At 37.4% G+C, this 27,993-nt stretch overlaps 1 protein-coding gene across 6 annotated transcripts in view; it reads right to left on the reverse strand.

Annotated features, from left to right (window-relative positions):
• LOC114549038 (cadherin-7) overlaps nt 1-27,993 on the reverse strand; it is a 153,949-nt gene that overhangs the window by 59,413 nt on the left and 66,543 nt on the right. The gene's annotated exons all lie outside the window — the stretch shown is intronic.

Genomic DNA, 27,993 nt, shown 5'->3' on the forward strand with positions numbered 1-27,993 from the left:
GAGGGATCACAGAAACTGCCATATATGTCACGGGAAGGCCATTGTTGGTGTGTAACGATGGACAGATGGACCATTTTCAACTGTCAGCATTTAGCAGAGTGCATATTTCTGTCTTTACCCCATCACCTACAACATGACAAAACACCTCAATTAACAGCAAAGGATGTAGAGCAAGCTTTAGTGGATTTTTTCAGGGAATGTTTTTCTTGATTTGGTGTTAAAAGTGTACGGAATAAAGCGTCAATTGAAGCTGTAATATCTACACTTCAATAACACAGCTTTTCACCTTGGTTCAGATTTCTCCATTTCAAACTCCAATGAGCACTTTAGTTTCCAATGAAGAGATGATCAACGCTTCCAGGAGCCGGACTAAAACCACATTGCTCCTCATGTATATGAGGTTCGCCATTCAGTTGAAGTCCTTGTCAGACTGGTCTGTTTCCTCAAGGAGCCTGAAGCGTGTTCCTGAACTCAAATTGACACAAAACAGGCGTGCTACCAATGGCAGCCAGAAAACAGCCAGAGGTTTTTGTATTTCAAGGTGAATTTCCTCCGCTGTCGTGCTTTTGGGATAAGGGTAAGGAATAGAACGCGTGCGTCATCATTTGTGTTCCGGAGATCTTCGCTGTATTCCTACCACTGAATGATCCACAGTTGCGTTCAGCAGCTAACTGGTGCAGATGAAAACCATCAAGGTAAAAGCCTGCCCTGACGCCTAGTCGTCTGATGGTTTGTCACATCTCTTTGATGCTACGTGATTTTTAATATCCTTAGCACACCTCAATAGCTCAGGAGCACACAAAAAAGTACAGCTACTGTATTACTCTGTGCAGAAATAGTGAGATTATAATTGAGCAATTCAATTATGTTTTATCATTTTTATTTTTTACTGTCGACAAAAGAAACAAATGAATAAGTATGTGCACACAGTGTACAATGTTTTTCAATTAAGTACTGGCTTCTCTTGTTTTTTTGTGTAGCCTATTATACAAGATTTCTTTTTATAATACAATGTACTCACACACGATTGTTGTTGCAACTCTTCCTTCAATTTATCTGTAAATGTCAACATCTCATTATTGGATAAATAACAATGGTATTTCAGGTTCCATGCCAGCGCTGCAGGGGTGGAGAATGATTAGGTCAATATCATATTGGCGGCACTGAAGGAGTACATGGTGAACAGCGGATACGACACCAAAGGTCTTATATTATATTAATGAAATCCATCAGCCCGCTGATGGATGCTGCGTTAGGGGTATGATGATTGCATTGGTCGTGTCCTCAAGCCTCAGCATACATATGTCACCTCTCTTATAGAGCTCAGCGTGTTTATTCACCATCTCCTGCTGTCAGAAGCAAACTTGAGGTAAACTGTCAGTCGTGGAGAGAGTCAACATTTAATTTTGAGGAAGCCATCCGTGGCCGTTTGTTTCTGGTAAATGCCATGGACAAGAAGGACAAAGCTGACAGGCCACAAAGCATGCAAGCCGGGTCAAGGGTCAAGCAAACTATTTGGTCTTTTCAGTGGACTGTTTGCTCCATTTCCCATTCTCTGCCTGGCAGTGGGACACAGTGCAGCAACTGTCGCCACATATTCCATTTCTAAATCTCATCAACACTGAGGGCTAAATAAAATATGTATAGCTTTGCAGGGCTTATTATAAGCATACCCTGGTCAAATACTTTTCTCTCTCATTAATTTAACCCATTTTAAAAGCTCCACTGCTCATTTTCAGATGGTATTTGAAGTTTCAACTCTCTCTTTTACTGAGCACCATAGTTGCTTCACTTGCAAAAATGTAAAGACTCCTCTGTAATTCTTTTCTTTGCTTCCCTTGAGGTGAGTGCAACACAGCATGCAGCACGGCGGTGTAGCTCAAAGGCACTCCCAGGGATTGCGAGGGAGGGGTGGGATCTGAACACGAACCCTTCTGAAATCATTGCTGACACTTATCATCACTTTGTATGCAGGCAGTTCTCCAGGGACCAGCCTGTTAGCTTTGTGTTTGCTTGTTTACCGTGTAGCGAGAGAGAAGGGTAAAAAGCATAAAAGAACCCATAACAACCCACTGATACATGCCTGTCCTATCAATAGCACTGCTGCACAATGTGTTCAAATTGTTCTTGCATTTGAATTTTTATTTTTGCCATTCTATGCTACATGACAAGTCATGTTGGGAAGTGTGTAATTCTATTTTGTTCCTCTTTACGCCCAATTGGCTTGGCTCTGTGCAGAGCTGCGGGTAGAAAAATATAAATAAAACTAAAAATGCTCAAACCCCAAGATGTATGTTTAAATGCTTTGTATTTGCACCTCCCTTGAGAAAGAACAAATTCTCCTATTCAGTGGACTGTGCTCAATCCAAGATGGATACAAAAGTCCAAACCTACAGGCAACCTGTGAGCAATACTGGATTCGGTACACCAAAACAGCCTCTGCCGCTGCTCAAGAGCCCTTAATCAACAATCGCCCTCAAGATATTTCACAGAGCAGCTGAACGTCGGGGCTTAAAGGGGTCTCTACGAGCAACGTCTGTATTACAAACCCCAAAATAAACTGTGAAACATGGATGACTGCACTCTGACATTGTTTCCTGATGTTGCACAAGAAACCTACACATATGCCTTCCCACAGTGTAAATCATATATCATGTACTATATAATTATAGTTATTATATCCAACAGAAATCGTGAATTTGCCAGCGAATAAAGGTTATTACAGAACACAGCAGGGAGTTCAGACTCATACAATAGAACATATATAAAGCACACATAAAGAAAGACAGCAGACGGATGTAAGAAGGGTCATTCTGCTACAAAAGAAGAGCTGAAAATGTAGATGGGGGCTTTGGTGCAGCTGTCACTGACATGCTTGGCTTTTCATATATTCACTCGGACATGTGCTAGTGAGTAGCCATGGTGCTGTGCTCTCTGAGAGTCTCAGCCACTCAGCCTCGCCTTTTCCTTTCAAGTTGAGATTTGGGGAATAAGCGCTCACCATGGAGAAACTGTTTGCTATCACACATGGGTGTACAGATGCATGGGATCTGTACACATAGGCTTATAGTTATAATGTAATGATTCTTTATGTTTCACTTATTAGTCTTTTCTCCATTACCTTTTATGTTCTTCGTGTTCTATATTTGTATGTTTTTAATTTAAACCTTAATGCTTTTGACAGTGTGTGTGTGTGTGTGTGTGTGTGTGTGTGTGCGTGCCTGCGTGCGTGTTGTCTGATTTCATTGGATTGCAAAGCACTTTGACACTTTGTTTTGAACGATTTGCATTATTGTTATATTTAATTTCCTTATCACTAAACAAACATGATTACATGTACAGTACTTGTTTTGGATTATACCTATTCACAATTTGTGAGGCAATTTAGGAGACTTACTGAAATACAGATATCTCTCAAACTAAAAGAAAAAGAAAAAAGTATTGTACGTATTTTTTTTTTTTTTGAGCAGCCGTATTGCTTTCTGACTCATTTGAAGTCTATTTTCCCAGAATACCTACAGCATAAGTTATTTCCTTTGCCAGATAAAAACCTTCTAAAACACAAAGCTATTGGATGCAGGGGGAGGCATTTTTCTTTTTAGCTTAACTTTCCTACATATCTGATGTTTACATGTCATTTTAGTTGTGGCAGTCTGCCATGCTAAGAATTACACTTAAAGATGTGTTGAATAATCATCAATATTTTTTGTAATTTATTGAACAAAATCAAATAAGGAGAAATTCTATTTTCTGTCTTGAATAAGCTGCTTCTAAATGAATGAAAAAGGCTTTAATAGACTGCTAAATCTACACAAACAGATGTGTTTGATGGCTTGACAGCAGGTACAAAGCAGGCGCAGACAGCTTTTTTTTTTAGAGGATAAATATGAAAATGCAGAGAGGCAGTTTTCGGCGCGGATAAGGCAGGGTTCACTGCTCTCTCTCTCAGACATGGTGACTGTTCACATACGAGGATCGGCTTTCAATCAAAGTCAGAAATGATTTTCTGAATTCTGACTGCCATTTATACACTTTGTCTCCATCCAGCAGCGGCAGCTCATATCTGCACCTGCTGGCTGAGTCATAACACCAGAAAGATTATGGCTCTGTTTCCATGTTGGAAGAATACATTTGGGTTTTCATAGAAATGGGATTGAACAATTTTAGTCAAGATCTCAAAGGCAAAACAATGGTATATACACCCATTTTCAATCCAAGTTCTGATCCGAGTATTTATTGAATTAGTTTCTGTCAGTATTTTCACATTAAATCACATAAATGTGGATGTCAGTTGTATTCATTTGTAGCTTGTGGTGCACAGGTGGCTCTGTTCGACAAACCAAAACAATCAAGTCTGACAAGAAACAATGGAGCAGGCTGTGTTGGTGAAAATAATAGTGTATCTGCAACTCCAAACTTTAAATAAAGATATCTCTAATGACATGACAATGATTTGGTTAAAATCTATTAGAATATATCTTGAATTGTTCTTCTTACCAGCCAGAAAACATGTGCAAATATCTTAAGATATAAATCTAAAAAATGGTCAGATTGTAATTATAAATTAGATGTCCAATATGTTCTCAGAGATGGTAAAGTGAAGTGAAGGTTAAACTTAACAGAGAAAGAAAGCAGATTTGCTACAGCATTAAGGTCTGAAGATTGGACCATGAAAGATGCTTGAGCTGATTATTTAGCTGTTATTTTTATCTGAAAAAGGCAGTTCTCATCCTCTCAAATATGGAGATTTCCTCCTTTTTTATATAAAAATAAACTGAATATTTTTGGGGTTTCGATTAACAAAACAAGGCATTTAAAGACATCACCTTGGACTTTGAGAAACTGGGATTGACATTTTTCTCTATTTTCTTACATTTTATAGACCAAACGATTAATCGAATCAAATTAATTGCAAATTAATCGATTATGAAACTAATGGTTACTTGCAGCCCTACGCATGCTACATATACAGACACATAAAACACAGTTTTACAGCAAGACATGCAGCATCTATCTCATCTAAGCTGCTTACGTGTTGCCCAAAATGAGCTTTCAAATATATTTCAAATGTGACTAAAATATAGTTTAATTTAATTTAGCGCAATACAACAGTGTTTGGAATAGCCCTTGACATACTGTCCACGTTAATTAAAGACATGCAGGAGTGCTTCCCAGGCCCGTCAATCTGGTGCCCCGTTGGCTTTTGTGGTGTGCCAGCCTTGCCCCTGTGCCGATTTGTCATCCAATGACAATGAAAGTAATCAAGCTAGCAATCAGGGCAAGCTTTCACTTATTTGTGTGTGTGTGTGTGTGTGTGTGTGTGTGTGTGTGTGTGCCCTCATCACAGAGATGCACATAAATGGAAGACAGGAATAGGCATCCCTTTCAAAGTATTATGGGAGAGGGAATCAAAGCTCTGTTGTCGCCAAAAGGCTCCTTAGATGCTATCGCTGTAACTGACTATTGAAGGACGAATCAAAATGAAAATGTGAACAGTAAAGAGGAAACTGTATTTCCAATCATGCAGAAAACAACAGAAACCTTCCGGATGCAAACATAATTATTCAACATAAGGTTAAAGTTTGTATCAATGTGAATGAAGCACCTATTTACTACATTATGCTGAAAAAAGCATACTGCATTTAGATTAAAAAATAAATAAATTTAGTAATTCTTCCATGAGCCTCTCAACATAAACTAACTAACTCTCAACTAAATATGGATGTATTGAACATTTTTTCAGAATAACCTGGACTATTTGAAAATAAATATGTATTTGATGTGAATAGTTGAATTCAGGATTTGTGATTGATTATATATACATGTAGAATTTAGGTTTGCCTAGAAAACATTGTTGCAAAATGCCTTTTATCAGAATTTTTAAGTTGTCAAACAGTAATCTAACTAGCAATCAATACATAAAATAGGCTGAACTCTATAAAACAACAAAGATTTACTCAAAGTTACTTTTACTCAGGTTTAGTAAAAGGGGACACAACCAAACTCTGATACTCACACATTGATTGTTTTCCAATGGAAACAAACAAGGAGGAGTTACAAGCAAGCCTGATATAGCTCATTAAGCCTATGAGGACCAGGGTTATTAATTGACAGTGAGATGGGCCAATCGACCAAATTTAAATAGTGGAGAGGATGTCTGTCTGCTGGGACTGAGAATTCAATCTCAGAGTTTATGTTTGCAAAGTATGCTCCACTAAAACAGTAGAGGTTTGGTGACATTGCTACGGGCTTATACATCGCACAATTGCAAAACTACATGCAAAAGTGACAAAAAAAGAGCTGCTAGGGACGAGTGCAGGGCATACATACAGTATTGGAGGCCACAGTGGGCTATAAATATCACTTGACATACTGTTCTGAACCTCTGGTCCCAGGCTCACAGTTTCAGGCTCAAATGCTGGCTCATCCAGTGTTAACAGCCCAGTGAATCCACCGAAAAACTGCCTTCTACAAAATCCCTATTGACTATACCCCTAGGTAATGGTTTATGGATATTTGTTTATTAATATATCACAATTTGACACATTATAGTTTGTATATCAATGGTATGATTTCCTCCTGAAATGTACCTATCTTTAACTTTGAAAAACTTAAAGAGTCAATATTATATTTCTTCTCAGCGTCATAACTGTACTTTTGGGGTCTACTAGAATAAGTTTATATGCTTTTATACATGTGAACATATTATGTTTCTCGTACTGCCCATTGCTGCAGTGCAGTGCCTCCACCTGAAACGCTCTGTCCGAGCTCTTGGCCCGCCTTCCTGAAAAGCCCACTGGTCACTTGGTCCGCTCTGTTGTGATTGGATAACCAAATTCAAACAAGCCACTGGGCGGTCTGTGCTTGCTCAGGCAACACCTATGGGCAGCACATATGAAAAACTGGGCTGGCTTTCTCAATCAATGACATCATTATTGAGGAATTTCAAAGAGGAATGTGGGCGAGGCGTTTTTAGACAATTGGGAAAAAGTCTGTGGGAGAGAAAGCTCCATTTAGAATGAAATGTGTTGTTTTTTTTTTTTACTTTATACATCTAATACATACACAACAAACTATACAGTATAACACACTAAAATATGGGGAAGAAAACACAATAGGGCCCCCTTAACTGCTTTCAAATGTGCTATGATTAAACATGTAATTTAGTGTTTTAGTAGCATTTGAATTTAATGTAAAAAAAAAAAAATGTACTTGGACCAAAGTGCAGCAAGCCAAGACTCAATTAAAACACTGTATTTGTGATATGTTCATGTAAAATGTAGTGAGGTTGCAATAAAAAAGACAGGTGCAATAAAGAATGATAATTAAGTTAGAGTTAAAACAAGAATATAAAGGATATAACATTATAAGTATACTGTATGTAATATAAGGAAATCATATACTGAAGTATAGTGTGTACTCAAGTGTATATTGGTACAGTACACTTACATTTCTATATGCAATAAAATTACTTTTTCTCATTTTGAATCTTAATGGGCTTCTAAGAACTAAAAGGGAACTCGGAGTGGGATTTGGATCCTCTCCATGAATGAGTTTTTCCTTGGGCCATGCTACAACCTTCCACCAAGTTTCATGAAAATCTGGCCAGTAGATTTTCCATAATGCTGCTGACAAACCCAACCGAATACATAACCTCCTTGGTGGTGGTAATGAAACAGGACACTACCTTTAACATCCTACTGTTAAAATTAGATGACAATCTAAATGGGTATCTATACAGTATCTCTATTATATGGAGGCTATAAAAATGTCTTCTAGAGTCTGTTAAATAAGGTGAAAGTAAGAGAGAAACTAAAGATGCAGATTTCAGCTACTTTGGGGGCTACCACTCTCAGATGAAGCCTAATATCCTTGTTCATACAGAATTTGTTGTTCTCATAAAAATAATACATAATTCTATTGAGAGATGTTACAAAAATACAAAAACAAAGCAAAATTTCAGTTTGTGCATGTGTCTCTTTTTGTCAGCCTACATTATATTCTAACCAGATTGTGACGGCTTACTTTATACTCAACTCACTCTTCTCCCCTTCATTGTGCATGGCTCTGAATTGATTCTTTTCTGAGTTCTATTAAGCTTAAGTGTCCTTTTAAAAAATGCTGCACTTGTCTCATTTTTCTGCAGAGCAAACTTTATGTAGGCTAAATGTATTTAAGGTTTATACAAGAAGATCAAATACTTGCTAGAAAGACAGAAATAATATAGAAGAACATGACCATTCATAAATAAATAAAACACCCTCGCTCCAGGTCAAAAATGAAATGCTTTATTCATGAGGCTAATAGTGCTTTGAGTGTAGGTGTTTCATGATTAAGATTTTTTTTAGATTAGAAATATGAGTGAGTACAGTAAGGGTAGCCTCTCTTTTGGCACTCTAGAGAAAACATGTTGTGCAGAAAATAGGACAAAGTGAGTTTCAAAAGATGTTCAGCAGTCAAAGAATCAACACAGCTCCAAAGTAATACAAACTGTATGTTCATATTGTGTCAGCTGTGTAAGGTAAAACCTTGACTTTAGTCTGCTCACAATAACAGCAGTCCACTTTGTGTGGTCACGTCTATGAAGTTATGTTCTACAACTTTGCAAAGAGCTCCATTCTGCCAACAAAAATGACAGGCCTTTCCAAAGTGGCCGCTTCCATCTGTCTTGCAGCCGCTCTACATTGGCTGTCATATGAAAAAGGCTCTGGCAGTTTTTTAGAACGACTTAAAACTGGCCAAAATGAGGAGGGTATTTCCACTGTACCGTATAGTGGAATTCACTCTACTTTTTGTGTAAAGCTGACCTTAAAGCAACTCCAGTTATGAGGGCCTTGTTATATATTTTTCAGATATCTATGTGTCAATTTGATGATGTGCTGAAAAAATAATCCTTATCTTCAAAGGAAACAAATGACACAGACAAAAGGTTATTCATACAAAAGAGAAATTATAAAAATAAAATAATATACGGTATCCTCACCATCATTTAAATGCCTCTACTTCCCATGTTTCCTTTGGTGATTGTGACAGTTTTCATGTCATTTGATATATTTTTTGAATGCTTGGGGAAGCATAATTGCCTGTTTGTTTACTCTTGTTTTTACACACACTCTCCACAGCAAACACATTTCAATTGTGTTTGACACACATTATTTTGATTAAAAACATGTTCAGTGAAGAGTACTCCTCGCTCCCACCACTCAGAGGTGACGGCCTGATGACAGTAACATCAATAAGCTTATTTTAGGCACTATTCACCCACATGGATAAGGATGACAGACAAGGACAATGAACAATCCAAATATTAGAGATGTGGATCAGGTAAATGATAACTGCCTTATTATTACCCATAAATCACACAATTTTAAAATTTGTAGACTGATATTACTTTACCATGTGTTACTCCAACAGACAAAAACCTGGTTCTTAGGGTTTAAGACAATGGTTAGGACACTTTCTGTCAACTGTCTAAAAAAGTGAATGCAGCTTTATTAAAGATAATTTTTATGGGCTTTTCCGCCTTTAATGATAGGACAGAAAGACATGAAAGGGGAGAGAGACGGGGAAGACATGCAGAAAAAGGTCACAGGTCGGACTCAAACCCTGGACCTTCTGCATCAAGGAATAAACCTCCACATATGTGTGCTTGCTCAACCAACTGAGCTAACCGGGCACATAAAGCTGCCCTTTGTAACTGGAGTGAAACAGCGATGGGATGGGGACAGGCTCAACGTTTGGATGAGCGGGACGTGAAATGAAAGGGCAGGCCTCCTCAGTGTTGGGAATAAATACTGTAGTCACCAGTGGGAAATGCGCCATTTGTTTAATGTGCCATTTCCGAAGTGGAACCCTTGTAATAGTACAGACATGGCAACCTCACCGTGTATGCCACCCCTCTGGAATTCGATCAGAGCTAAAACTGTTTACCAATGTTTAGAGTTTGACATTTATTGAAAGTGGCCTTTAGTAAAAGTCATAGTGAAAGCGTGAAGAGGTTTTCTGATGAGCCTGTGAAGCTTCTCCATCTTCTGAGCCAATAAGACAGAAACTGGCTTGTTAATGGAGCAATATATCAGTCAGTCCCATCAGCTGAGGAACAGGTACCCTCAGAGGGCTCAACTTTCAAACACTTATTTACTTAGACATATGCAAATTATTAGTGCAGCAAATTTATTATTAACTATATTTGAATTAAGGCTTGAAAAGTAAGGTTTGGGAATGCACCAAGAAACAAGAACACAAATGTTTGTGGAAGATAAAAAATACATTAAAGTGTTTATGTGCATCTGCATGTGCCTTTGTGTGCTGTCGGCCATGCTAGTGGCATGAGTATACAGTAGGGGAGGTTGTTGGTCAGTTGGGGTGGTCCAGACTGGGATAGGCATTGATTGCCTCTACATTTTGTACAGACATTCATGGTCCCCAGAGGAAGAATCCTACTGACTTTGGTGATCTCTTAACTTTACCTCACCATGAGGTTATAATTTTTCATTATTTATTGAAATCACTACAACTATTGGATGGATTGCTGTGAGATTTGGTACAGACATTCATGTTCCCGTTAGCCTGGGAAATCCCTGACGAACTTCCGGGAAATTTGAGATTTGCTCTGCAGGTCAGTCAGGCCAAGAGCCCATTCAAGCCCATTTCCAATTTTAGCTGCTACATCACCCGGATCGTTGGTCTGATTGGTTGAAGGACTATCCTATTGCGTCCAGAGGCATTTGAGCGGCGTCCATTGGTGATGCCCCTTTGGAAATGAGCTGTGAATGAACCTTCCCCAGACCCACTCTCAGTTACAACTGAGAAGGGTCTGGTGTCAACCAGACTATGTTCCCGTCAGAATTAATTGTAATAACTTTGAACTCCGAACCTGAAAATTTGGCCACTACATTTGGAGGAAACACTGAGCAGTGCAGACACCCTGGACATTCAAGCAGTATGTATGTTTCCTTTGTGGATAAATGTGGTATTATGGGCTACTGTGTTCCATCTATTGCTCACATGACATTTGGGAATCTCGCTGTCAAGAACAAGTCAATTTTGATTTTGTCTGCCGCTTGTGGGAAACCAATGTGTTGTTTCCGTCGCCGTGTCGCTGCCTTAAGTACCCCAGGCAGTACAAGAGCGAGCATGACATCTCTGCTGTATGTGCCACCATCTGCTCAAAAGAACCAGAGGCCAATGAAGAGTCAGCAAAATGACTGCTTGTGGTACATGATTTGTACCTACTTTTCACTTCATCATATTGTTTTTTCATAAAGTGACCACACAATTGTTCAAATATGGGTTTCTACATCTCTCCTTCATCTTTAGTTTAGATGTCCATTTACAGTAAAAGTAAACGTTCAACTATCTGAATGGATTTTCTTCATCAAAGTGAAATACAAGACATTTATTTTTAAATCTAACATCTCTTTTAAGGACAAGAGCTGTCTTTGCGTTTGTGGAAAAAACAAGTACAAGAACAAGTATAGGTCATGCTTTATTCAGCATGACATATATACATATATATATATATATATATATATATATATATATATATATATATATATATATATATATATATATATATATATATATATATATATATATATATATATATATATATATATATATATATATACACATATATATATATATATATATATATATATATATATATATATATATATATATATATATATATATATATATATATATATATATATATATATATATATACATATATATATATATATATATATATACACATATATATATACATATATATATATATATATATATACATATATATACATATACATACATATATATACACATATATATATACACACATATATATACACATATATATATATACATATATATATATATATATATATATATATATATATATATATATATATATATATATATATATATATATATATATATATATATATACATATATACATATATATATACACATATACACATATATATACATATACACATATATATATATATATACATATACACATATATATATAAACATTTATATATATATATACACACATATATATATACACATATATATATACATATATATATACATATACATATATATATATACACATACAGTATATATATATATATATATATATATATATACACAGAGTAAGAGCAAGAGTTTAAGTGTTTTGAGACCAAACTCTTGTGGGTGTATTCTGGTATATTGATTTTATTTTTGCCTGTATGAAACTCTCTTGACATTTATGTTTTCAATCTTTAAAAAAAAAAAAAAAAACGGGATCTGTGAATTAAATCTATGGTAGACTTTTTAAAATGTCTGCATTAACTCATGTCACTATTAAAATCCATGGAGGTTGTAGGTAGAGAATGTCTAGCTCATGACACATGTGATTAAATTCACAACTTAAATTCACACTTTGAAACTTGTATGGGAGGATAGAGAACACTTTCAATTTACATGTAATAAAACCAACATATCTCAACATTCGTGTCTCAGGACAGTACAATTCTGTTACACCACACATGTATTAATCACCTGTACATATCTGCATTTGGCCTTTGTACTCAATGTTTCAAATCAATATGTAAATGCTCCAAGAGCTCCTGGCAAGCACACAGCTTTATGGGATGTACTTTAATTGATGGGATGCCATGTAAAGTAGAACGGATCATCGACAGGAAAATAAAACAGACGTAAATGACCCCACAAAGCATTTACCCATCTGCATTACAGTCCACAGCTAATTATAATGAAAGCATATACTGTAGTTCACAGTCAACATCAGCTGATGCATGTCCACACTTTACTATATCAGTGTGTTGATGCCAGACTCTTAAATAACTACAGCACTACCTCACGCTGTGATATCTTTTCCCAAGATGTAACACTGTTAGATGTGTGAAAAAAAAACTGAAAAATCAAGTCCATCTTTTCCACAGTTTCCGACAGGGGAGGTGTTGCAGACACTTAAAGTTTAAAATGTATAAGCTAAAAGACAATGTAGACAATGCTAGTTTTGTTCTAACATTTCTAACATTCAGTTTGTTTGCTGTAGGCCTTTGTGTGCATATAATTAGATTTCTGAGAATTCTATGACAAAAAAAAAAAAACGTCTCAGGGACAGTAACTCTAACAGTATAACTCTATTTGTCTTAAGAAAGATTTGAGGATTTAAATATTTTAGACTTTTGGATTTTCATAATTTCTTTTGCAGGACTAATGTAACATGGAGCAATGAGCAGTTGACCGCTAACTAAATCCAGTGCAGCAAATACACACTCAGCTATCAGACGTCTGAGGACTGCAGCTATGTTACTTGAGCTTCTTCACTTGATTATCACCTAATGCTTCCTGGACCAACACATTTGAGTTACAGAAGAAAAAAAAAACATATTTACCTTGTAACAACTTTTCATTTCCCTTCCATTCATACCCAATACATAACATACAATAATACAAATCCTGAGCCCTGTGATTCAAGCCTTCCTTTAATTCTTTGGGGAAATAATTAAAAAGTCCACCTGGATTATACAATGTGACCAAAGACGCTAAAAACAGTAAAACACGAGGATAACGCCACACTTCCCACAGTGCCGCTCCGATCCAAAGGGATTATAAACAAGCAGTACTACTTCAAACAATAAAATACCTTATTAAACCCCAACATGAGAGGGCCTTTGGGAAGGAAGACTTTTGATGTGTACACAATCCCTCCAGTAGTGAATATATTTAGTCTTGCACCAAGAGCAAATCACTCTCCTGACTCCATTCTTCATTGTGAGAGATATCAGGAGCCAAATTCAATAACAACTTTAGATCGTAGCCCAATCCATCTCTGAATCATCACATAGTCTTTGCATAGCCTTAGCCCCTCGGCATAATTTAACACTGTCAGACGATGAACTCATCTCCTCCATAGAAAATGATTGGGCTTGGTTCCAAGAACAGGATATCTTCACAGAAAACCCTCAAACTTCTCTGGAGGAACAAAATGGACTAAAATGTGGTCTAAATGGAGGGGAAATAATTTGTCTTGCACCTTTAGTTCACATTGTATATAGGCCCTAACCAATCGTCAGCTTAAGGCCAAGGTCCTTTTGGCTGGAAGTAGTAGTAAGTAGTAGTAGTAAGTTTTATACAGAAATTTTTATAAAAGTAGTACTTTTACAGACATTTGTATGGTAGAAAGACTTTGAATAGGAAGAAAGTTAAATAAGAAGAAAGGGATCACAGACAAGTTTTGTGGCAAGTTAAGAGCATGTCATATTAAAAAGGAAAAATTATCTTTTTATGGGCATTAAAATAACTAGTCGAGTCCAGTGTGAGCAAGAAAAACTACTACACAACATTTTCTGCACCAGCTAAGATCCACTTATCCCTGAAATTGAATTAAAGCTTTTGGGTAAGAGAATGAAAAGAAACCGAATTGATTCAGCCACCAGCTCTTTCCAATACAGTTATTGTGGTTCTGAATTTCATCAATCAGCCGCGGGGCTTCGAAAGCCTGATCCAGACTGGATCAAATTTACAAAATCCGTCATGTGGAGTCAATAATGAGGGAGGTTAGTTTTGTTCAGTGAAGCACCCAAAATCTGAATGGAGCAATTGTGCTTTTACAGCCACGCCTGTATCTCAGATGAAGAGACAGAACGGCAAAGGTCACTTCTTGCATTCAGATTATTTCCTAGATCATTTGCTTGTTGAGCTCAGGCTTTGAAAAGAAATACCTTTGAACAAAGTGACACAACCTAGTTTCCCTCGCTTCACTTTCACGGTCGGAGTCTGTCAGTCCACCACTTTGGTTCAGACCAGTGCTTGAAGTGGAAAAAAAAGGTGCCGGTACTCTCATACATTGGCAAATCATTATGACATTTGAGATTTCTACAGTGAAAAACAAACCTTGGAGATATTGCTGGTTAACAACAATATATTCTTATTTATTAACAACATAAATGTATGCATTTGTATTGTGTGTGTCAGTCAGTCAGTCAGTCAGTCAGTCATTCTCTTGACAGCTTTAGTCCCCTATCTGTCTGGCCGGCAAGTGACGCAAGTGATGCTGCTACATGTTTTGCAGCCCAGTTTATCTTTAAAAATGAGCCAGCTGTTCGTGGAGCAAAAATACATAATTTGTTCCCTTGACCAACAGTCAGGCCATCCATGTGTTTCATTACTCACGTAATTGTTGACGTCGGTGTCACTGACTAAGGTAACGTTAAGGTTGGTAGCTGCAGACTCCTCATTAACGCCTCAGCTCACTTGGAACCTCGACAGAGGTGATACTAAAAAAAGTACATGTTGGCAGGTACCAGGGACTTTTTTTACATAATGGAAAACCCAAAAAGGTGAGTAGAGTCGAGGCGAGTCGAGCAGGTACCATGTAATGGAAAAACGCTATTAGAGACTGGACGTACATGCAAATAACTTTAGTGTTGTGGAGAGAACCATCATCCATTTCTGGTCAAGGAGCTTTGTTTCTGTTAGACATCCCCTCATCATGGGTGTATTATAAGACCTGTAAGACCCACTCCCGTTCCGCGTCTCTGCTGCACCGCCCCCCCCCCCAATCTAGCGATAAAGTCGCCAAGTTGGCAACACTGTCCACAACATTACTGCTGCCACTTCCTGATTTACCTTACTACTGAGCGAAATCACAGAACACGTGGGCGTTAAAAGCACGTTAAAATTGTATATATATATATATATATATATACACACACATACATATCTATAAATATTAGGGCTGCCAAAATTAACACGTTAATAACGATTTTTATATATCTCTGCCCAGATGAAATTTTTTTTTCCCAGTACCACATGATTAATAGTGGAGGCCCATTATTTAGCCAAAATAAAAGCTTGAATTAAAAATTTTATATTCTGTGATGCAATTAGTGACTATGTGCAATTAAATAAGAAAAAAAAAAATAATAAATTAAACACAATGATTCACACACACAAAACAAAGATAAAAATCGTAATTAATGCAACCAAGTGCACTATTTCTTCTTTACCCGTGGCCATTCAAAACAGAAAAACAAAGTGTGCATTATCTCTGTGTTCTCCTGCTGCCAAGTGTATTTTTTTTTCACAATGAACCGGTGACAGCTTCTTGGGCTGCTACCAACGTGGTCTGCAAATGATAAAATACACCTCCAAGAGCAAAAGCTACAGAGGCACCATTGTGAATCACCAACATTAGTCCGATGACTGGCTCATACAATACCCTAATTGCCTGGTGTTACTATGCATGGCTTCTTTCTCCATAGAGCAATGAGCTGCTGCGAGCTGCTGCACATCGTATTGCTATTCAAGTCACAAAACATTAGCTGGAACTAGAACACAAAAAGTAAAAAATAAATAAAAATTGACCGCATTACTAAGAAATACTTGCAAACTGTGACATGACTTGCTTTGTGTCTTTTGAAACTGCTACCTGATTTTGTTAAGGACACCCTGTGTGATATGTATATATAAATGAACAGCACTGATATGGAAATAAGCCAGCCGCATTTACTTTCAACACAGCTCAAAGTGAAGTTTGTCATGCTTTCAGAGCAACTTCCAAGTAAGAAAGATGTAGTAGAAAGGCTATACTAAGAGCTTTTGCAGTACATGTAGGTCATTTCTGCTCCCTGTGGAAATATAGCCTGTTTTAGGATTATGGGCTATGATTCATTATGACTGAATTTAATTACAGTGAGAGGTGGCCAATGCATGCCCAGTTTTAGCATATTAGGGTCCCTTCCTCTATTGGATGGTAAATGTCTAGAGGAGGATATGTGGGGGTTGGGTTGTATAAAGTGTGTGTGTGTGTGTGTGTGTGTGTGTGTGTGTGTAGGGGATGGAGGAGAGGAGGTTTCAGGTTACTTAAGCAGAGCTGCAATTTGAACACGTTTACACACACACACACACACACACACACGCAGATTACTGAGAGTAATCAAGTTAAGGTGAGGAAGTCGGATAACTCGTTTATGTATTTCTTCCTCTTCTACCATTTCCAAAAACCGGTCTGACATCACAATTAACCCTCAGTGCACTATTGTAAACAAAGATGTGCATGCAAATTGTTATTAAGACTTTCTATCATTGATGTAAATCACACAAACCACCATTTTGTTTTAGCAATTAATTATTGTCAATAAGAGATGGGGTGGTGCCATGTCTGTTCATGGCCCTGTCAAACCAGCTCCACCCTGCATCGGCAATTGAATTGATTTTAAACACATTTCACGCTATTAATAATAAAAGTGGATATTGATTTTGAACATTTTTAGCCATGTAAACGGCGCGGCTCCAGGGATGGAACTCTACTTTGGCCCAGACTGAAATAGATCAACAACTATTGGATGGATTGCCATGAAATTTTGTACAAACATTCATTTTCAAATATAACAATTTGTCCCGATACTCCCGAATATCTGCTAAATTAATGACATTCCCATCAGCCTCAGCTGTGCTTTGTGTTTATTTGCATGTTTACATGTCAACAATATTCCTGCCAAAAATGTGCATGTTAGTGTTGTCCCTGTGAGCATGTTAGCATGCTGATGTTAGCATTTAGCAGGCTTAGAGAGATGCTAGTGTGGCTGTAGACTTTTTGTATTGTTTCAGTAGGTTTGGTAAAAATCTGAAGTCATACTTAGTGCTTAAAGTGGCAGAAGGTGGACATTTTGACCAATTTTCCATTACTTTTAGCTAATTTCATCTTCTCTGCTCACTTGCTAGCTTTCCACTGCATTACCGTTGCATTTTATGGTCTTAAAGGTGTTCCTCTGGATAGTCTGGAAGTACAACACATTAGGACTTATTAGTGTAGTGTTCCTTCAATAGTACTTTTACAGCATAACGTTACATGCAACAACTCCAAGAAACACAGATACGGTTATACTGTTCCAAGTTATTGGGTTTCACCTTCACAAATCTACTTCTGTTCATCAAATTATTCTTCCTCCCTTTACATGAAAAAGGAAACCAAGTTTCTCACCTAGATGGGTGTTTCTGAAATTAGACTACAGCTGAAAGTGGGGAATAATCGGATTGCTACGGAGCTTCAATGTTTGTTAAGAGTCGACGCAGGTTTGATAGACTTTAAACCTGGGGTCCCATAAGCAACAGAGGGTAATACATAATAAATCAATCTCCAAACACGCTTGACACAATGAGCAATCCTCTGAAGTATCTGTAGTAATATGAGAGATGAGAAAACTTAAAGTGGCCATATTATGCTCATTTTCAAGTTCATAATTGTATTTTGAGGTTGTACCAGAATAGGTTCACATGGTTTAATTTTCTATAAACACCATATTTTTGTTGTACTGCACATTGCTGCAGCTCCTCTTTTCACCCTGTGTCAGGTCTCTGTTTTAACTACAGAGTCAGGAATCTCAACTTCTGTAACATCTTTGTTGGCAGTGGCACATGTGCAGTAGCTAGGTAAGGGTCACAATTGCTAGCTAGCTGTTTCTCTAACTGCAGTTAGTACAAGGCAGGATTAGCCGGGAGACTTCTTCTAAACGAGAGCGCACTTCCAACTTTGCGTGGAATACCTGCAGAACAGGGACATGTAAGTAGTTCTTTTGTAGATTATGGTGAACTAGTGTGTGTTGTAGCAGTGTTTTGCCATTGAGAACGAGGGGGCTAAGCGCTAGCATGGTTTAGCCCCCTCGTTTTGGCTAGTGATGTAGAAAACCCTGCAGATTTTGAACACCTCACCCGGAGACTGAAGGCAGGTTACATTCAGAAACCGTATGTCACCCAAAATAGCATGGATGTTTTTTTTTTTCAAAGTTTGTATGCATGTGGAAGCACGAAAAAGTGATTTTTTCATTATATGGGCACTTTAATGTAATAATAATATATTTCACAAAAGATAAATGGTCTTCCTGCCTTTACTTTAAACCAGAGATCTTCAACAGGGGGTCCAGGACCCCTAGGGGTCCTTAGAGTTGCTGCAGGGGGGCCACCAAATTATTGTTTGATAGTTTAAATATATATTTATATACATACATACACACAGTATATATATTTTTTTATTTATATTTAAACTGAAAATATACATTAACATGAATCCAACATATTTGTCAGAAATCAGAATCAGCTTTATTGGCCAGGTCTGCGTAAACAAACAAGGAATTTGACTCCGGTTAATCTTTGCTCTGAAAGTAGAACTCTCACTTAACATATAAAGAATAAAAACAGAAATGACAGTAAGAAATATAAAAAAAATACTGTTAAGTGTACAGTATAACAATACAATATAATTTACAATTTTACAAAAAAATATACAAAAGAGAGGGAAGGAACAGTGCAATATCACTATATCAGATACAGTTACTGTTCCACATTTTAACATTAAATAATGATGTATAAATAAACTGTATGAATATGTTAACATTTATTATTTTAACACCTTACTATTGTTTGCCCCATAAAAAGGTATATCTAAAGGCTCTACGTCGCCCTACACATTATTGTAGGTCCAGTTTAATATGCCTCTCAATTCTATACATTTTATATATGGGTCCCTGCTGTGTCTCTTTTTCAGCTAAGGCTGACGTTGAAGACCCCTTCTTTAAACTACAAAATCTTCTCAGAGGAACAAGTGGCAGACATTTAACGGACTTCTTTGCTGCTACTACTTACTGCCTGTAGGTTGTAAGTTGACCCCCTGCCATGCTTACATTACTCAATGACATGGAGAAGAATGCTAAACACCACCATTATACCAAACACAATAGTCTCCAGGCCACCTGTTATCCACTTTGTAGAGTGAAAATAGAGATATCTTAAATCTTAAAACTTAAATTCTGTGTGTATTCATAGTGCGTCAATACTCTCAGCACAGGCGGAGGACCTCTCTTGAATTATTTAAGATTAGACCTGTTGGGGATGTGGAAAATCCAATACATCAGCACTTCAGGAAACTTCAGCAGTCAAAAAAAAAAACACACTTTAAAAGAGGATTCGGATAGAAAACTTAAAATAAAACACAACTTCAAACTATTTCACAACTCCCTCTCTCCCACAATATTCCTTCATATTTAATTAAGTTGCAGTACAAGAAAGAATATTTATCTGATACAGCACATCCAAATGCCACAATGATGTACTTTGTTTTTCATCAAGCCATCAACAGACCACCATAAATGTGAAGAACTGAAGCAGAGAGGTGAGAGGGGGTGAGTGAGTAAATCCAAGCTGTAAATAACAACTTAAGTTTGCCAAAAAAAGACAAACTGCTTCTGTGGTAAGTGCAAACTTATGAGACGTAAATCACAGCACAAGACCAACACCCCTTTTTTCAAAATGTCTTCATCTCCTGCCTACTTTGCCTGGGACAGGTCTTTTTTTTTTTTTTTTTTTTTTTTTTTTTTAGAAAACATGCTGTAAACAAAGAAGAAAATGCTGGGCTGTAGTTCATTTTATGCACAGTGTCTGGTGAACAACCTTTAGTAACACTTTACTTGAAGGTATCAACATAATCGTGACATGACACTGTCATGAACGTGTCAGAAACGTTATAAACAAGTCATAAACGTTTATGACTTCTGTCATTAAGTGTTATTCGGTTTTTGTCATGACAAGTTGACATTGTTTGGGTTGTCTTGATTATTACAAGTTGACATTAATTAAAGTGACATTACCAGACGTTGTCTTGGTCATTACAAGTTGACATTAAATTTGTTTGGGATGTTTTTGTAATGACAACTTGACATTAACCAGGATGACATTACCAGAAGATGTATTTGTCATGACAACTTGACATTACATTTCTTTGGAGTGTCCTTATTGGAGTGTTTAACTTGACATTAAACAGGATGACATTATGTCAAAGACATCCTGGTAATGTCATTCTGGTTAATGTCAAGTTGTCATAATCAAGACAACCAAAAACAATGTCATCTTGTCATGACAAAAACCGAATGACACTTAATGGCAGAAGTCATAAACGTTTATGACTTGTTTATAACGTTTATGACACATTCATGACAGTGTCATGTCACGATTATGTTGATACCTTCAATTAAAGTATTACCCAACCTTTTAATTTGACAGATTAATCAAATTTAGAGTGTGTAAGCTACCCACTGGAGCAAACTCGGCTTTAGAGTTTATGGGTTGAAGCAGCTGTAAGCCCCTGCGGACCCCCAGTCTGCCCACTCAGATGTTTTAAACCTGCCTGTTTAAACCTTTCCCAGGACTGCGTGGGCGTGTTCAAACTGTGCTTGATTGACATCTGTCTCACTCTACTGGCGGTTTTGCTGCAGGAATTAGGGCAAACACATTTACAAAAAATAATGCCCATAACAGGTTCAAATATTAAGGGCAGCCTAATATTCATTTGAATATCATTATTTTTTTTAATATTCCAATTATATTTGAATAACGAAGTTCGGAGTCAAAGCCCTAGAACACTTACACCATTATCAGTGACTATGTTTACATGCACATAATATTCAGTTTTTTGCTCTTATTCCGAAAAAGACAATATTCCGACTAAGCTGTTTACATGGCTAATGAAAGTGAATATTCCACTAATATTCCTGTTTACGAGTCGGGAAATAGTCTGGCATGCAAACCTCTATAAATTGGCAAATTGCAATTTTTACTCTATATGTGCTGACTTCTTCAGACAGAGCCAGGCTAGCGGTTTCCCCCTTTTTCCAGTCTTTATGCTAAGCTAAGCTAGCTGGCTGTAGCTTCATACTTAACAGACAGACTTGAGAGTAGTATTGATTTTTGTATCTGACTCTGCACAGAAAGCAAATCAGCGTATTTCTTAAAATGTCAAATTTTTGCTTTAACTATGATGTCATTAATGTATTCCCAAAAACTGACACTGGATCTGCCATACAGGTAGCCTAGATAATACAATCACATCTCTGCGAAAATCTATTTTGCAACTTTCACTGTGGTTAAAGTGGCAAACCGTCTAGTTTCGTTTCGTGAGGTTTATGGTACAAAATAGGGTTGCTTATACACTGGGATGCATGTGTCTAATGGTGCCAACTTCGTAAATGCTTATACATCCCTGAGTCATGTGGATTTTTTATTTGGTATATTTTCTTTTATTGTCCATATTATTCAGGTGGAGTTGTTATTTTATCATCCTGTTTATGATGTATGTGTATGTTGTGTATGATGTCTTTAAGCTACTGGGACCTTGAATTTCCCCTTGTAGATCAATAAAGTATCTATCTATCTATCTATCTATCTATCTATCTATCTATCTATATCAATGAATGTGCATGTGAATATATATATTTACAGAGACTGGTAACTGAGCTCTTTTTTTACCACAGTATATTCCTTTAGTTGGATGTTGAAGGGTAGATTACATTCTCTGCTGACCCATTAAAGATGCTCATATACTGTGTGTGTGTGTGCGTGTGTGTGTGTGTGTATGTGTGTATGTATATATATATAAATGAATCTCAGAGATGGGGACTTAAGTCTGAGACTCGGACTTGAGTTGCAAAAACAGCTGACTTCAGACTCGACCCTAAAGACTTCAGACTAGGCTATGCCTATGTGCGTGCACTCACCAATCAAAAAATGCATAGAGGATGGCGACACTAAGTCCTCCTGGAGTTTTGCCTTTTGTCATTAGTTTTGTTTTCAATAACTTGGTAAACGGTGGCAGTAAGCCAACAGCTAAGGTGTAAGGTGTGTGGCACCAAGATAAATGATGCCGGATCAACAACGTCGGACTTCATCAGGCATCTCAAAACACACCCAGGCAGGTCAGTCACTTGCTAATGTGAAAGAGACGTTACATTTAGCATATATCGTCACAGGTAACAAGCTAACCATCGCAAAGTGTTGTGCTAATGCTGGGAACAGGTAAATTGTATCTTTATAGTTGTATCCATATGATGTGACAGACTTAGGCTAATGTTTCACCAGGTTGTTGTTAAATAGCAATACGGAAAGTATCAGTTCTCACATGTTTGCACCATGGTTGGTGTATTAACTTTTCAAACTTTGAACACAGAAAAATGTCATGCATGATGAGGTTGGGCTTTACAGCCAGTTAGTAACACAGACAAACATGTATTCTTTGGTGCAGATACCAAAATGTTGAAAAATACAGTTATGAAATTGAAACAGAGTTCTTAATTTGTGTTTCTTCAGATTGTATTGCAATAGACCCCATGAAGTTATCCCAGAACTGATTTTAATACTGTACTGTATGGATGGTAGCTACAGGACATGCTTTGAATTCATAAGATTTAACAATACAGTGTTAGGGACGGATCAGATGGCCAGAGACTTCAGACTTGACTCGGACTCGTGGCAAAAGACTTGAGACTTGACTTGAACTTGCCCCTCAAAGATCTGAGACTTGACTTGGACTCAAGCTCAAATAATTGAGACTCGACTTGGACTTCCAAAAAATGAACATCTGTTGTGAACATCTCTCTCTCTCTCTATATATATATATATATATATATATATATATATATATATATATATATATATATATATATATATATATATACATATCTATCTATCTATCTATCTATAAATATATATATATATATATAGAGAGAGAGAGATGAAAATGTACAGTTTATTGCACATTTTGGTCTTGACTCAGCCTTAGTTTACACAACACTGCCTTGACTTTGCCCTGCCCTGACATTGCTCTGCTGATGTTGACTCCAGTCTTGGCCCCTATATGTGAGAGAGAGTGTAAACAATGCTCCTCTCCTGTCCTTTCCCCAACCCGGCTGATAACTACCCTCTGGTCTAGTTAACATTGCTGTTTTCATCCCCTTTGATTCCCTGGCTCTGATAAAGGCTTTCCCACCATTCCAGAGGCCCCCAGGACGTCTCATGAGCTCCCCCCTCTGTGAGCTCTTGTCCCTTGATACCGTGTGTATGATGTCCCCCCCTGTCAGCTTGAATCACTCTCCTCTCCGGCTTAGCAAGCTGCTCTCACCACTCTCACCACTCCCCAGCCACGACGATGTGTTTGCGGCACCAGCGAGTGTGAGTAGATGCTATTGAGACTGACCTTTGCAGCAGCGCCCTGTGCTCTATGATTCTAACCCATGTGACAGTGAGAGTCTAATAGAATGCTAATGAAGTAGCTTGCATAGTAACACACTATGTAGCTTCCATTGTAATTATCTGTGGGATTATCCCTGATGCCCATGATGCAAATTGTTTGATTGTTAAACTGAATTACTGTCATGCACAACACCAGCCTCTTGCTACCAGGTCAGAAATTACTCATGATGCATGCTTATAAAAATGCTTAATGGTTGTTGCAATAAATACAATCAAACAGTAACACTTGTTGCAAAGAGGAAAATGAAAATGTCCTGTTTCCTGTGTTGCGATGTGTGAGAAAAGTGATTTCCATTCTTTAGTCTCACTTGAAGCTATAAGAGATTCTTCTTTCAAGAGATGCTTTCCATTTTCTCGCTCCTAATTGAGGTTCTATTATTTGTGTTGGAAGTCCTTGTGTGAGTGTGAGCCTGAATAATAACTTGAAATGAGTCCATCCATTACTCTGATGGTTAGCCAGAATAGCAAAAATGAAGACATTTATGAGATACAGCATAAAGGCTGTGTCTGTCACTTAAAACATAAACCAATCCATGAAAAATGCCCTTATCAAAAGTTAATGAATACAAAAGGAGACATTCCAAAGTGTAAAGCAAAAGTGCATTTCCAAAACAAAGATCCAATCGTGTTGTAAAACTGCACGCCTGCTGACATTGCTTATTCAGCAGAAGCTACAGATTGGTAACACTTGGAAATATTTAGTCACATGAACACCCAGCAAAAAAGTGTTAATCACATTATGTTTACGAATAAATGTTTGTTGAGTGGATGAGTTGCTCCAGCGTTTGTTTGTTTTTTCACTTGTTTAAATGTGTGTCACCAATTTGCAGCGGTAGGCTGTGCAGTTTGTTCTTTAATGTATGTTTCCACTGGCTTGATATGACTGCAGCTGATTGCGGGCCAGTACACTTACCCAAGGCAGAGTGCCAAGGCATAATAGGACATTTGGTTGTGAAATTCAGAATCTGACAGAATACATTAAAGCCAGGCAGACTGCAGATGCAAAGGGAACAGCAAGGCCAAAATGATGACTTCCCATTTCCTACTAGATCATATTTCCCTTTGATTCCAGCCATACAAATGACCAAATTGTGCTGCGACTGTGCCATTGTTTGGACACAGACTCCTATTGTTTGTCATATTAGATACCCGCACACATATGACAAAAGCTGTTAATGTCACTCGGTTTCTGCCAATAACCTGCTGGAAATTTTAGAGCTGAGCATGAAGCTTTGGCTGCATGTGTTTTTGTTGTTTTTTTGTTGTTGCAGAAGCTACCTAACAAATTCATTTCTAGTGAGGTCATTCTCTTGACGTGGCAGGACCTTCCATATCGCTCACACTGAGTCACGAGGTCAGGGTGTCCCGCCCAGACTTTTTGCAGCAGCGGCGTGCCCTTGTGATACCAAACAAATGCACACTATGTGACAACTATGATCTCAGGGAACAAATAATGTGACAGCTTCTCAAGCTCCCAGGCAGCCGGCTTTGCCTGGGGGGAGTAAATGAATCTGATTTTTCATATTTCTGAAAGGGTTAGATTGAGCTTGGGCACGAGGTCAGATGTAAAGATGTAGCCAGTCGGGTTTTTTACACGCTGTCTTTGCCCTAGACTGCTATAAATCACATCAATCAGTACATGTATGGAAAAAAATAAAAGGACCACCTCTTAGGGCTGCACGATATCAGGAAAATATGCGATAACGTTGTTGAATATCGCGATAACGATATTACTTGCGATACAGTACATAAACGGATATTAAAGTGTACTCAGTTGCATTTCTGCTGCTTTCAGTATTCTGCTAAAATACAACAAACGTCTTCATGAATTAAAAACAAATGAAAGGAATTAATTCCCAAATGTTCTTTTATTTAAGAAATTGAACATTGAATTGAATAGACATCACTAAAATAAGAATGACAGCTACATTTTAAAGTGCAGTTTTCTGCTGATATTTTCTTTCAACTAACACAATAAATCTCAGAGTGTCTTTCGTGATATGTCGCAGCCTTTCGCGATATTTATATTGCGGCATTTGATATCGCAATGACGATAAAAAAAACAATATATTGTGCAGCCCTACCACCTGTTAAAAAAAGGGTGCAAAAGCATATATTCCAAGCAGATAAGAAGATCTCTACACATCTATGAATAAATAATCACATCTTTCAGGATTTAATAACAAGAAAAGCAATCAGACACAGGCATGTGTAGAGGAAAAGAAGCAATCGAAATTCCTGACTACTGCACTGGGCTCTCTTCTGTAACTTTCAAATAGGAAACACGGGACAAGGGCACATCTGAATCAGACAACAGATGTTCACAAGCAGAAGATGCTAGTCAGATACAGTAGATATCTGGGGGCACACAGATCAGACAAGAGAGGATTTTAAGATACTGTGGACGCTTGGACAAGAAATGACCTAAGGCTGAACTCCAGCAGTGTCACAAATGCACTCATTCTGATTTAGATGCTTTCCTGCAGCATCCCTCTGGCAAAGAATAGAGAGGAGAACAATAGGACAGTCAAATGTATCCTAATTCCAGATGGAGACGCTAATCCAGTTCAGAGACAGCAAGGAAATGGGCTTGTGAGAGCAGACCCGGCAAATACATGCAGATGAGAATGATTATCCTGCAGATGAGCGGAAAGATGAAAACTAATTTAATAATAATACCAGAAAATTCTCTAAGATAACAGGGATCTAGAGACCAATCCAGGACCCATCTGGCCTGCACGGCGGCACGCACACTGGAGCCATTTTCTAGGCAGGAGCTGTCCATTTTCACAGTGGTGCTGAAAGCTTTGTGTACACCAACCACTGTGTAAACCAGCACATTTACAACAGATAACTTCAACATGTTATCATGGACGTTAATTACAACTGGAAAATAATAGAAGGGTACTTTTTGAGGTACTTGTGCCTGTACACTTTAGTATTTCCATTTTATTCTAATTTATATTTTTACTCCACTACATTTCAGAGGAAAATAGTGTACTTTTTTTTTTAAATTACATGTTTTGACAGCTAGAGTAACTAGTTAATTCCAGTAGTGGGCTGTTACTAAGTACTTTTATTCCGGTTCTGCAGTTAAGTACATTTTGAGGTACTTGTGTCTACATTTTAAGTCACAATTTATATTTTATACTGTCCTGTACATCTACTTCACTACATTCAGGAGGAAATTCTGTACTTTTCACTCGGCTACATTTATCTTACATGCATATTTACAAGTTACTTCCAGCGCTGGAATGTAGCTAAGCAAGTTTTTCAAGTTCTGTACTTTACTAACAGTACGTTACATTGCTGATTTATAATCAAAGAATGACAGGCTCATAAAATACAATTACTTGTTATAAATTAAACAACTCAGCAGTATATAAAGCAACTGTTTATATAAGAGTAAAATGCTGCTTACACATTAATGCACCAGTTATTATAATCCAAATATATAATATAAATAGGAATTTTTAAACTGAGTATTTTTCAAATCGTAACTGAACACTTCTGCCACTGGTCTGCATACATTTGTACCGGAGGAAATGTGATCCATAGTAGAATAAAAGTGTTGCCATATCTCATAAATGCATGATTAGTCAATTTGTCTGTGTGTCCTTACGTTAAGTATGCTATTTGGGATGAAGCTTGTGAAGGTTTCATACGTATTTATCTGCCTAAACATTGGCTAAGCATTACCTTGATATATCCGCTTGTACCTTAGCAGAACACCTACTGTACAAAGACACATTTGAGTAATATATATACATATACTGTATGTACCTTTTCTGGGGACTGACTGCGATGCAAATTACCTTTTCACGTCATACACCGGCCTCTAAACTAAAACTGCACATTTGTGCGAGCACATCCTTCAGCCTGGCTGGAGTAAA

Source organism: Perca flavescens, chromosome 22 (assembly GCF_004354835.1).
Source record: "Perca flavescens isolate YP-PL-M2 chromosome 22, PFLA_1.0, whole genome shotgun sequence".
NCBI lineage: Eukaryota > Metazoa > Chordata > Actinopteri > Perciformes > Percidae > Perca > Perca flavescens.